The sequence below is a fragment of the Gossypium arboreum genome, chromosome 11 (genome assembly GCF_025698485.1).
Source record: "Gossypium arboreum isolate Shixiya-1 chromosome 11, ASM2569848v2, whole genome shotgun sequence".
NCBI lineage: Eukaryota > Viridiplantae > Streptophyta > Magnoliopsida > Malvales > Malvaceae > Gossypium > Gossypium arboreum.
Window position 1 is genome coordinate 78790201 of NC_069080.1, and position 14125 is coordinate 78804325.

The window sequence follows — 14125 nt, forward strand, 5'->3', positions numbered from 1 at the left end:
GAATTGGCTTAGTAAGCTTAATGGTAACAAAATGGGGTTCAAAATGGCTAATTTTATGATGGTAGGTTCGGCTAGGGAGAAACAAAGATAGGGGATATGCGATGGCTCAGTTTGGGATAACAAGGAAATAAAAAAAGAATATAGAGATGGAAAAATGAACTTAAACTTTAGGAGCGATTCAACACTAAGGAGTTGACCCTCGGTTCCTATATTGTTTAAGGTGATGGATGGAATAGCTAGATAGGAGAACGCCACACCAATACGGTGATAAGTTCTAAAATAAGCTCGGTAGACACCACTAGCACAACTAGATAAGTCTTCGAAACTTGTACGAGATATGAGAGGAAGTAATCCTCACAGAAACAAAGTTTCATTAATAAAAAAATGTCAAAAGTTTTTTTACAAGCTGAAATGAACCGATATTTATAGCTAAACAAAATGGCTAGCCGAATAGACATTCGAGGAGCTGATTGGCCATTTGATTTCAGCTTTAATTAAGCTAGAAAATTTCAGAATTGTTTATGAAATTTCCTTGAAGCTTCCCAGCAACTTCCGTGTAGGTGCCATGAAGCTTCAAAAACATCCCATGGTGATCCCAAGTTAGCCTAATAAATTGGAGCATTGTTGGAGCTGAAACAAGCTGACTAAATTCATCCAAAGGTGTGAAAGCCTTTTAATGAGCTGCCTTGATTGATTGAACAGCCCTGAATAGCTTAACAGCCTCTTGTACACTCCAATAGCCAAAGGGTTTGAAAGGCCGAATATGAGTGGTCCTTTGTGTGTGAAAACATAGAACTAAAAGGGCACAAATGCGAATGGAACTTCTCTAACAATATGAATGTGTTTATTCCTTTCTTGGGAAGCCGAAAATGCAGTAGCCATTTTTAATGGAAATGTGACGTACGAACAGCCCAGTTGGTGTGAACACTTGATCTCAAATAGCCTCTAGGTGTGAATGGACGAAAATGAATAGCTCTCATGGTGTGAAAACGTTTTGTGAGCTGAATGGTCTTGTGTGAACACCCCTCTGTCCATTACTATTCATGAGCAGCCCCTTGGAGAAGAGAAGTCAGCTGTTGAATTTAATTCAGCTTAAAAGCTCCCTTTTAATGCTGTCCATGTACCTAGCTGAATTCAGCTGAATGGTAAACAACAACAAAATTCAGTAAAGGCACATTAAATAAGCAAAGGACACTTTCAAGAGTTGTAGGAGCTAAGACAAATTAAATAAACTAAGGACAACTTAAATGGCTGTAGTAATCAGGACAAATTTAATTACTTATGACCTATTAATGCCAAATGTATTTGGACAAATTAAATAGCTTAAGAAACATTTAAACTTAAATTAAAGATGTCCAGAACATAGACACACTAAATTGCTGTAGCAAGACAAATTAAAAGCATGTTCTGATTTTTAGACAAATTAAAAGCTTAATAATTATTTGAGCTAAAATAACATGTAATTTATTTAATCAATTAAATACAAAGCTGGAAAAATAAAAAGAAGCTCAATTGAGCTAAAACGAGCTGAAATTCGAACTAATTCAGCTCGCAAAGGATTGCAAGCAACAATAAAAAGCTGGTCTAGGAGGGCGCTCAGGCGTGAACGTATCACTCGGGTCATTGGGCCTTTTGGAAGCTTGATAGGGTCTTGGTTCGAAGTTGTTGAACCCTCGGGCGTGCTTACATCACCTTTTTAGGTAACGAGTCCAGGTCCACCTTAAGCGACTTATAAGTATCGGGTCAATACTCTACATTGTTTTGGTTCATTCTTGTCCTTAAGTTCATCTGTTCATCCTATCCAACACCTTAACTATTTTTTTTCTTTGTTAACCACTTTCACCATCATTCCCTTAGCCCTTTGAACCCTTTTTGTTTCCCAAAAAACACTTAGCCAAATCCGTCCATTGCTTAAACAAAAGAACAATACTTCTCCATTTTATGATTGGGCAACATAAACGACTCGAATCATCAACGAGGCGGGTTCGTATCTTTGGTATCGAGCTAGCTAAAATCGTAGAAATACAGATATACGTGAAGTTGCCAAAGTAAGTATTTGAAAAAATTCAAAAAATATTCGTGAATGTGATTGTACAAGTGTTGAATGTATTTTATTGAAAAAGTTACTGAAATTGAAAAAAAAACAAAAAAAAAGAGAAATTTCGAAGATAAAAAAAAGTGCTTGAAAAGTGTTCATAAGTTACCTAATCCTCAAAACTATTTCTCCATCAAACTGAAACCCAAGCACCACACTTAGCACCCCTTTTTTATTTTCTTTCAGCCTACCAAAACCAATATCATCAACCATTGTAACCTTTTTGAAGCTGACCCCTAGGCTTGCTTATAAGTGTAATCGAGTTTTCTATGAACTTTGAGAGGCGAAACGAGTGGTAAGAGGCACGAGAGTTAGTGAGAGCATTAGAGTGTAGAAAAAAGTTGTAAAAGAGCGCAAACACGGGTGGAGTGCCATATTATTTTTCTTTGTGAGTGAATAGTGAGGTTTGAAGTGATGTTCAATAAAAATGTGATATAATCTCGCCTCGGTTTAGTGAGTTGAGTCGTTATGATACCCGATCGTCTGACAAGAAAATGTCATTTGGTTTGTGGAGTTGAGTTGTAAATGGATTAAGGTTGGGATGGGTTATCAAATAAGGGTTCAAAAATAGATAACTTTGGTTATCTATAGGTTCTGTTCAAAAGGAAATTAAAACAGACCTGTGATAAAATGATGGAAATGGCAAAACGGTCTTAAGCTCAAGTCAAACCAACACTAAAAGAGAGTGTTGACCCGGAACTTATTTGGCCTAAGGGGGATTGGTGAATGAAGGAAAAGACCTTGACCTATTACCTATCAAAGGTAAGAACCGAAGGTATGGTGGTTTTGAATGCCACACTTGTTTGGGAGTGATAAGTTCAAGACTCGGTTGACGCTACTGACAACAAATAAGCCAACAAGTCTAATAACGAAATTTGAGAGAAGAGAAAATCTCACAAATTGATATAAGTTCATGCAAATTGAAAAAAGTTTTTAAACAAAGAAATGAGCTAGCTATTTATAGCTTTTAGAAGGCTAGCCAAATAGACAACTTTAGCTAGCTAAACAGCCTTTTGTTTTCTTCCCAATTAAGCTAGAAAATTCCAGATTTGCTTAGGAAATTTCCTTAAACCTTCTTGGCCATGAAAGACACCAATGGACGGTTTCTAGAATGCTTTGTTCAGCTGGCAATTAATTGAGTGCTTTGGAAGCTGATTTGATTCATTAAATTCGTCCAAATGAGTGAATAAGTCCAGGTGCTGCTTTGGTTAGCTGGACGGTCAAAGGGGCATTTAAATAAGCTTAGAATACTTCAATGGGCAGCAATATTCAGCTGATATCTTAGTGAAGAAGCATGGCTAGTGGAATGCCCAAGGTGTCACTTTAAAGGATTTTAAAGGCTGGAGCTGGAAATTGAATTCTTCATGGCTGTTGCTATGCACGAAAAAGTCAGCTGATAAATGAAGTTGATTCAGCTCTTCCCTAGGCCGATCCATGCATGTATGCTACTGCAAATTTAAACCACACTTAAATGAGTTGGGACATATTAAATTCGTCCACCAGCAGTTCATTAAATCTGTCAACCAGTAGCTCATTAAATCTATCCAGGCATGCTGTCCTTTAATGCTTCAGCTCCTTATTAATGTCGTCCCATGCTTGCACCTGCACACACAAATTAATTCAGCACATTAATTAATTTAGACACATTAATTTTTGGCTGCTCAAAGACACATTTAAACCTTGTATTCAGCTAGGATGAATTAAATATGCAAGGTTTAGGACATGTCTTAATTCGGCTGAAGCTTGGGGCAAATTAATTAGCAAAAAATTGGCTGCAAAAATTAAATGTGCAGCAAATTTAAGAATTCGGTCCTAAACTTGACAAATTAACTAGCTAATAAATTTGAGCTGACTAAGACAAAAGTAAACCCATTTAAAATGTCCAGAATTAGAAAAATTAAAATACCGTAAATTATTTAAGCTGACTTTAACTAATTTAACTACTTATTTAATTTATTCCAGCAAAACACAATTAAATAAAAATTATAGATGAGCTCAATTGACCTGGAACGAGCTGAAATTCAAACAAATTTAGCTCACAATGGATTGCAAGCAACGGTAGAGAGATGGTCTAGGAGGCCACTCGGGCGTGATCGTATCATCCTCCCCCTCTTCGAAACAACTTGTCTCAAGTCGGGCCACTTACTCGCAACAAAATGTTCATCTATACAAGGCCCTTTGCTGTCACACTTTATAAAGACCTGAATGTAACACACATCTTGAAAGGATGATAGATTAGTCACGAGCCCTTCGTCGTTAGGAATGAGCCACTTTGATGTGTCATCAACACAATAAAGGAAAAGATTAAGGGCACACCGAATTAAAAGTTTACAAACTCGTGTCAAGTTCTCAACCCAAAGTAAACCTTTGCCAAATTCAGGAGTATAAATCAGTCTTACCTTTTCAAATTGGATCTCTATGATCGGCAACATTGAAAGCATAGGAAGCAATGCAAAAGTCATGAGAAAATCATTCGAATAGGTACTTACTCCTAGTATCTTTCGATCTGAACAGGCATGATTCATTTTAAAAGGCAGATTCCATACATCATATTCACAATCAATTGAACAGAACCTTTTATATGTTGATGCCTTATCACATAAATGGACTAATGACACACATGTTTTAAGACATTTGGCCATCTCAAATTGCATCCGCTAGTTGTCATTTAAGCAAAATGAATTCGTGCAATGGATCAGATAATGCAAGTTTTCATCACAATCAGGCAAATAAGAGGATTCATATGAATCATGATCTTGCATATTTAAACCTTGCAATGGCCGATTGACTTTTGACTCACCAAACAATTCACCAACATCGCATTTTTTGAAAGTGACTCTCGCCATCTTTAAAAACAAATGTATTATCATCAAACAAAATAGGACAATTAACCACAGTAGGATCCAAGTAATTTTCAAGAACCAATACATTAACAAAGTTTTCATCACTCGAAGAGCACAGGAATACCTTGAAATTTTTAGAAATCATACCTTGATTACCTTTAGAAATAGAAGAATGATGATCAGTTTTTCCGTTTTCAGTCAACACAAATCTTCTCTCCTCGGAAAGGTAGTGAAGATCAAATTCTTTACTTCGATTAACCTGAATTGTTGAAGAGTCATAAAGACAACGATTAGTTAGAAGACTCTTTTTCTCACTCACTTTTTTTCCTTTTCATTTTCTTTTTCAATGCTCCTATTTTCTTCACAGTTTCTCTCAAATTTTCTTCTTTTCTTTGTTTTTCACTTTTAATTTCTTCTTTTTCCTTCATTTGCTCCATGGATTGTTTTAAATGTTGCTGGTCTTCCATGACTTGCGTTGGCGATAAGGGTGCCAAAGTAATTGTTACACCCCTTACCCGTATCCAAAGCCGGAACAGGGTACGAGGCATTACCAGACTCAACCATACACATAGACGAAAATCGGGCCATAAAATTTCATTTAATTCAAAACTTTTCGAACACATGCATAGACTCATGTTTAAAGGCATATAACGTGGCATAAATGAGCACTTACACATCCATAATCATGCAATAACAAACAAAGCTAACTATATCATCACATCAAAACATAGGACACAGCATGATTAATTAAACTTACAAACCATAATGGATAAGGACCACATCTCATGATCATATACGATAACTCAATGCAGACTGATACGTATGGTCAAAGTCATAATAATAATACATATCACAAACCAACTTCCTATACATGCCACTCACTTGATATTTCTAATATTTAAATTAATTCTCCCAAAAATGATAGCTTGATAGTGTGATTTTGCCTCCGACGATCTCCAACCCCGAGCCGACCTGCCAAAACTGAAGAAGTAGAGAGGAGGGGTAAGCTTTACGCTTAGTAAGTCCATATGAAGTTAATAAGCAATTACCCACATGTTTTTTTTAAGGTAAAACATCATAATTGTACAATTTACTCTTGTTCAGGTTAAGCTATTTTACCGAGTTACAGTTACTAATATTTGGAGCTACGAGACTCCAAATTAAGTTTTGTTAATTTTCATTGAAACTAGACTCATATGCCTTTCTCCTATAAAATTTCTAAAATTTTTGGTTTAGCCAATTAGTACAGATTATTCATTAAAGTTTCCCCTATTTTGCTGTCCAACAGTTCTGACCTCTCTTCACTAAAAATTATTTTTATCATAGTACAAAATTTGGATAATGGTATAATCTATCTTTATATAGAATAGACTCATTAAGGATTTTAATAATATAAATTACAATCCATAATTATTTTTATACAATTTTTAATAATTTTCTCAAATCGAAACAGGGGATCACAAAGTCATTCAGACTCTGTCTCACAACAATTTAAATATCTCATAATATAAATTTCGATTGCATATACCGTTTATTCTATGTAAAACTAGACTCATTAGGATTTAACCTAATATTTTATTCATCCCCTAATTCAATTTCCACAATTTATGGTGAATTTCCAAAGTTGCACCACTATAGTAACCCAAAACTGCCAAGGCTAAATTTACTCATTCATTACTATTATTCACCAAATCCATACAATATCATTTCATTCATAATGGTAAGAACACATAATTATGCTTCATAAGCATAAATCCATAATCTCAATGTCATCAAGTATCAAGGACTTATTTTAAATCATGTCATTTTCATAATATTCACCAAATACTAAATACATCATAGATCATCACATGTCAAGGCATCACACATAAGTTTAGTGTACATACCTGTACAACTTGTAACATAACTCAAAGACATACTCACTAATGGCTTATCTTATTGGGATCATCAACGAATACTTCTCCAAATTACCCGTTGAACACTCGGAATATAATCGGATACACGGAATGCATGCACATAAGTTCCATGCCCACAGCTAGACAAACTCAATAGCCTGCGGAATATATGTGTAGCCAAGCTACCATGTAACCCACCCATAAGTAAACTCGGACTCAACTCAACGAGCTCGGGTGTTCGCATCCATAAGTGAACTCGGGCTCAACTTAACGAGTTCGGATGCCTAGTTACATCTCACGAACTCGGGCTCAACTCAACCAGTTTGGAACTCAAATATCCTAGTGACATGTCACTGTATCCTAATCTATTCCTAAGGTTCAAACGAGATTTTCCTCGATCACACATCTTTGCTGTCTTCCATGGAATGTCAGAACCGATATTTGATAGCATTTCATATTTATCAAGTAGCTCATATAATTTGCATATTACTCAATAATAACCACAAAGCATAATATTTCATGATAATAATCGTCATATCAAATAAATATCATTAAATTACTTAAAATGACAATTATGTTACTACATTTAAACATGAACTTACATCTCATTTAATAATAAGGCAATAACATTAAATTACACATTGCATTATTAAAAATCATATGAACTTACCTCGTACGCGAAAATGGCCATTTTTACCATTTTGTCCACAACCTGATATTTTCTGATTTTAGCCCGAATTTTGATTTTTCCTTGATCTATCATTTCGAATATAGCCTAATTAGGACTCACATTATTCAAATTAACCCAAAATCATATTTTTTAAAATTACAATTTTGCCCCTAAACTTTGTCAAAATTACATTTTTCCCTTAGGCTCATAAATTAAACTTCATCCTATTTTCTTATGTTTTATGACATGCTGATCATTTTTCCCTTCTATAGCAACCTCAAATTCGTACTCTAACATATACTTTTATGAACATTAGGTATTTTTACCGATTATGTTGTTTTACTCGTTTTCACGTAAAATCGCTTAGTAAAAGTTATTTAACATAATTTTAAGCTTCATATTCTACCATAAAACATCAAAATAAACACATTTCACCTATGGGTATTTTTCCAAATATAAACCCTAGGTTAAATTATTGCTAGAATAAGCTTAACCAAGTTACCGGGATTTCAAAAATGTAAAGAGCTTTAAAACGGGGCTAGGGAGCACTTACAATTGAGCTTGGGAGTTTGAACAAACCTTAACCATGACTTCTGATGGTGGAAACAGTTGAATGAAGAAGATGATAGCTAATTTGGCTTATTTCCCTTTTTTAATTCTTTTAATTATTAGTTTACCAAAATACCCCTAACTTAAAAATATTTTATTACACCCATTTCATGTCTATTTTTATCCAAAAATTAACCAATGGTCTAATTACCATTTAAGGACCCTCAATTTAAAATTTCATAACAATTGGACACCTTTAGTATGTAGAACTCAACTTTTGCACTTTTTACGATTTAGTCCTTTTGACTAAATTAAGTGCCCGAACGTCAAAATTTTTGAACGAAATTTTCATGAAATTATTCCATGAAATCGTAGATCATAAAAATATAATAAAAATAAAATTTTCATTGTCGGATTTGTGGTCCCGAAACCACTGTTCCGACTAGGCCCAAAATTAGGGTGTTACAGTAATGTTGCGGCCTTGATACTTAAAAGTGTATTGACTAGCAAATCCGTCATGTTTGACTCGTCGATCAAACTGCCATGGCCTTCCAAGTAGTAGATGTCCCGCATGCACAAGTGATACGATCCGCCTCGAAAGAGTCGAGTCGTATTAGTGTGCCTGATCGTCAACAAGAAGTTACGTTGGGTTTAATTGAAAAGGTCGGATGAAGGAAGGAAGGATATTGGTTTTGGGTTTGGATTAGAATAGGTAAGAAGAATTTGAAAGTTCGGGTTTGGAGTCCGAATAGGTATGGATGAAGGAATTGGTTCAATTAGGTAAGGGGGAATTGAAGAAATGGAATAGTCGGTTTAGGTACAGTTGGTAAATGGAGAAATGGGGTTGAACAAAAAGTACAAACAAGAACCAATACCAATTTGGTATCGACCCGTTGTTTATAAGCTCTTTTAGTTCGGTTTGGAATTGGTAAATGAAAACCTCGACCCACTATCTAACAAGATAGGAAGCTCGGTATGTTTGAACTCCACACTACGAGTAGTGATAAGTTCGGTTTCGACAAAGAACAACGGTTGACACACTAGACGCTAGGAAGCCAATCGAATCTTTGAACGAAATTTGAGAAAAAGTTTTGCCTAACAAATTCGGCAGCATAACATTAACAAAAGTCTCAAAAATCCTTTACATGAAAAAAATAACAAGTATTTATAGGCCTAAAGTCTAGGTAGCCGAATGGCTTTTCATGCTTACAAATTAAGTAAAAGAAAATTCTAGAAAATTAATCCTTAATGTGCATGACTAGATTCTGCTATGGAACATGAATTGTGAATGCTTCATGTTTAAGAAATGACAAGTGAATGAATGAAGCTCCAAGGGACACTTGCTAGGTTCGGCCTCCCTTGTTTAATGAAGCAATTAAGTGGCAACCTTTAGCCAAAAATCATGAATTAAATGGTGTAACTCCAAGGGCCAAAATAGGTGTGAATGCCAGTAATCAAGAAGAGTCCATAGGTGTGAACATGGTGAACCAAAAGGACTTGTTGTGTGAACACAATGTGAACGGAATGTAGAGGTTCATGGAGGAAGTCATTCGGCCAACCATCTCATGCATGTATTATGTCCCTTTGACCGAATAGTCACTTGTGTAGATGAAGAGGTAGCACAACATTCATGGCTCTTGGTCATTCATGAACCTTTGGAATTAATGTACCTTGCCATTCATGCATTCCACCGATTCATGCATCTTGAGTGTCCATGCACCTTAGCCATCCATGCACCCTTCAAAAGACATGTTGCTTCAAGCTCCATACATCCATTGAGTTTCTACAAAAAAATGTGACCAGAATTAATTCAAGCTAATGTGAACACAAATGTAAACATTAAATTCGGTTATGACAATTTAATTAATATCAATAAACACTTTTAAGACATATTTAATAAAACTAATGTGAACTAAATTTAATATGTGGTTTATTAATTAACTAATTAATGAACTTATTAAATAAAAATTTAATAGCAGTCAAATGAAGTCAAAGTAGTCTTCATGAGGTAGAATTCAACTCATGAGCTAAAACCGAGCTGGACTTGGACCCATGAGCTGGTAGTGAGCTGGACCCGAGCTGGGGAACTGGAAGTGAGCTGGTGGCGAGCTCGATGAGTTGAGCTGGACTTGCAGGTAGTTGCATGGTGAGTTCAAGGAACTGGAATCAGCTTTCTCGGAGCATCCTAATGGCGTTTCAATCCAAAGTTGAGCTACAAAAGCTGTGATGGACTCCTTAAACTTCTTGGCTCGAGCTTGAGTAACAGGACCTTGTGGTAGCACCATAGAATCCTCGCTCGAACTAGCTGAACCATGGGGCGCGATCACATCAACAAGAACTACGTCACATAGTACCTCGTCATGATACTTCCTAATGGAGAACAGAACAAGGACTTGTTTGGTCACTTTAAGTTCAACACCTTCATTGAGCCATTGGAGCTTGTATGGCCCCGAGTGCTTAGTAGTTGGTAGCCCCAACTTCTTCACCATGAGAGTGCTGGCCACATTTGTACAGCTTCCTCCATCAATGACCAAGCTACAAATCTTACTTTGGACAAGGCATCACGTATGGAACAAGTTTTCCCGTTGCGGCTCACTTCCAGTACTTTGTAAACTCAAACTTCTTTTAACAACAAGCATTTCACCTTCGGCCGCATATTCTATGTCTTCTTCCTCGTCGGTAGGTGCCTCAAACCTTTCTTCATTCTCTCCCTCCAATTCAATTTCACCATTCGCTCGTACCACCATAGCATTTTGGTTTGGACATTGACTCACAATATACCCTCTCCCGAGGCACTTAAAGCACTTGATGTCCCTCGTTTGATTGGGCAAGCTCTCGACAGCCTTGCCTTTACTTGATTCAGCCACGGGCTTGGTCGACTTTGCTGGCACCGTTGGCTCTTTGGCTTGGCTCAACGAAGTATTCTTACTAGCACCTTGGCTCTATTTATAGGTGTTCACGGTGGAAAAGCCTCAAACAGCACCTTTGCGTGCTAGTTGCTTCTCAACCTTGATGGCCATGTGCACCATGTCCACTAGTTTGATGTAGTGCTGAAGCTCCACAATATTGGCAATGTCTCGATTGAGACTGGCTAGAAAATGTGCCATTGTTGCCTCGTAGTCTTTTTCCACATTCGCACGAATCATTGCGGTTTCCATCTCTTTGAAATAATCTTCAACACTCCTCGATCCTTGAGTGAGATTTTGGAGTTTTTGATGAAGCTCCTGGTGATAGTAGGATGGAATAAATCTTCATTGCATCACCGCCATCATTTCAGCCCAAGTACGGATTGGGGGTTCTTCGTTCCTTCTACAGCTTGTAATTAATTGGTCCCACCATATCGTCGCATAGTCGGAGAATTCAATTGCTGCTAACTTGACCTTTTTGGTCTTGGAATAATTATGGCACTCGAACACCAATTTTATTCTTTTCCCACTTGAGATAAGCCTCCGGGTCCGATTTGCCTTGAAATGGCAGAATAGAGATCTTGATATTCTTTAGGTCATCGTCTACTCTCCCACTCTCCCTTTGGCCTCGGAGGCGTTGACCTCTCCTTCGATCACTTATATTAGAGCCTTGATCACTTTCGGGCTCATCGGTTTAGACATCTCATCATCTTATTCTCATCGATGGTGATACGATCCGACTACGTGATGAATCGAATTGTATGTAAAAGGTAAGGTGGTAAAGAAGGAATTTGTTTTGGTTCGAAATAGTAAGATGTGAAAAGCATTTCCTATGACATGTCTTATATTGGCAATTCTATTGATTCTTTTGGATTGGTTCAGCCCTTGCAAATTGTGAATATTTGTGATAAAAGTTTTTCACTTAAAAGTTTTGACGTCTTTGAATGCATAAAATCTTTGAATTCATGTGTTAAACCTTTCTGTTTAAACTTGTCTGATCAGTTGATTTGCGATAGGTTTCTGCATGAAACATTTCATCTGATTGATTTTTATCTTCAAGTTAAATCCTTAAATTTTTGTGCAAACTCTCAGTGTCTTGATTTGCATTCCCGATTGAGATTCTTGAAGTGTAATTCTTTGCTTTTTGGTCTGCCTGGTATTGCCAACTCTACACTCCTGATTGATCAAGTAAGGTTTGAATCATGTGATGGACTCGAACGATTGAAAAGTTGTATGTTTACCACTTCTTTGATTTCTCGAGTGGAATTTTAGTTATGTGGTGAGTTGATTATATTTTTTTCTAACATGTTGCCTGTTAGAATTCATGATCAAGTACGTGTGTTCAAGCCTGGCATATGTTACGTAGATTTGTTTTATGGAACATTTAAGTATTTTGCATCTTTCGCATTCAACTTATGTTTGCTTGATGTTCGAACTTTTGTTAAGGAAATGAAATTCGATGATTTGGTTTCCAATTTTGATTTGTTCTCTAATCTTTTTGCTTAGTTTAAAAACATTATTGAACTTATATGAAATTTGTGAGATTTCTTTCTGTCATATTGATGTGATCCAGCTCGGGTGGTTGAGTCGAATTCACTTAGTTGCCCGATCGTAGACGAGAGAGTCATTCGTGCCTCGAATCTTAGAAATAGAAGTGAAAAGATAGGTTTGGATAAGTGGAAGGTTTCAAAGAAGGGTAAGTTTATTAGGTTCGGCTATGGTTAGCAAAGATGGATGTTGGATGGTTGGCTCTGTTTGGTGATAACAAAAAAGAAACTCAAAGGATGGATGGGGATGGAAAACGAGCTTAACGTCAGGAATGATTCAACACTAGATAGTGTCACCCCGATTCCTATATTGTTAAGGTGAAAAGGATGAATAGATGGATAGGTGAACGCCACACCAAGATTGGTGATAAGTTCAAACAATGACGATTGACGCCACTAGCACAAGCTAGATAAGTCTTTCGAAACTTGTACGAGATATGAGAGGAAGCAACCTCACAAGAATAATGTTCATTAAACAAATTGGCAAAAGTCCTTTTATAATGAAATGAACAAACTATTTATAGACTATCATGTAGTAGTCAAATGGACAAACTAGCTAGCTTAAAGACTAATCAAATTCGGTCATGAACTAACTAGAATGTTCTAGAATGAAAACATTAATTAACTAGTCTTGATTCGGCTAATGGAAATGTGTTTGGACAGCTTCATGTATGAGCTTTAATCACTTGAATGAATGTGAACCTTTGGAAGCTCAATGGGTGTCTAGGTTCGGCCATGGGGTGCATGAAGCTTCCAAGAGGTGTCTCTTGGCCGAATAGGTGCTTAGAAACTCCAAGGGTCCTCCCATATGCATTTGGCTGTACATGGAACTTGGAAGGAAGCTTGAACCTAGCCGTACATGAACTTGCATTAATTATCCTCCATTCATGCATGTGTACCGTCCAAAGGGGATGTATTCTTCAATATCCATTGCATGCAATTAATCCTCCATGTACATGAATGTAAGACCTCCAAATATTGAACTGAACCATGCATGAATCTTCCCGTTCAATGAACATTCCCGTACATGCACCTTGCCATTAATGAACCTCCACATTCAGCTGAACCTACATGATTGAATAACATATTTAAATAAAACACAACTATTCATATAATCATAATTAAAAATATTAACTAGACAACTTAATGACACTAACTAAATTCAGACATATTAATTATAAGTCAACAAGCATATTTAATTCGGCTAGCTCAAATAATTCAAAAACACTTAGTGAGCTAAGTTGAGCTAGGGAATTCGACATGATCTGTAGCAAACTTAATTAAAAACAAAGTTAAACTTAGTTTATTGTAAAGAAAAATGAATGAGCCAAAACGAGCTAAAATCAAGCTCAAACGAGCTGAAACGAGCTCAAGTGAGCTGATTAGAGCTGAATGGCGCATGGGGAGCTGGAGAGGAGCTGAGATCGGATTGCAAAAGAGTGCATTGAGTCTTCAAGGAGTTGTCCTTAGCTCTTCCAACGTCATAGACCTTGTTATCATCCCAAATGCGCAACACCAAGGCTGATAAAGTGTCTTGAATTTGCTTGGTTCAAGCTCGAGTCATGGGGCCTTTTGGAAGCTCGATTAGTTCTTGATTTGCATTTGAGGATGCCCCGGGTG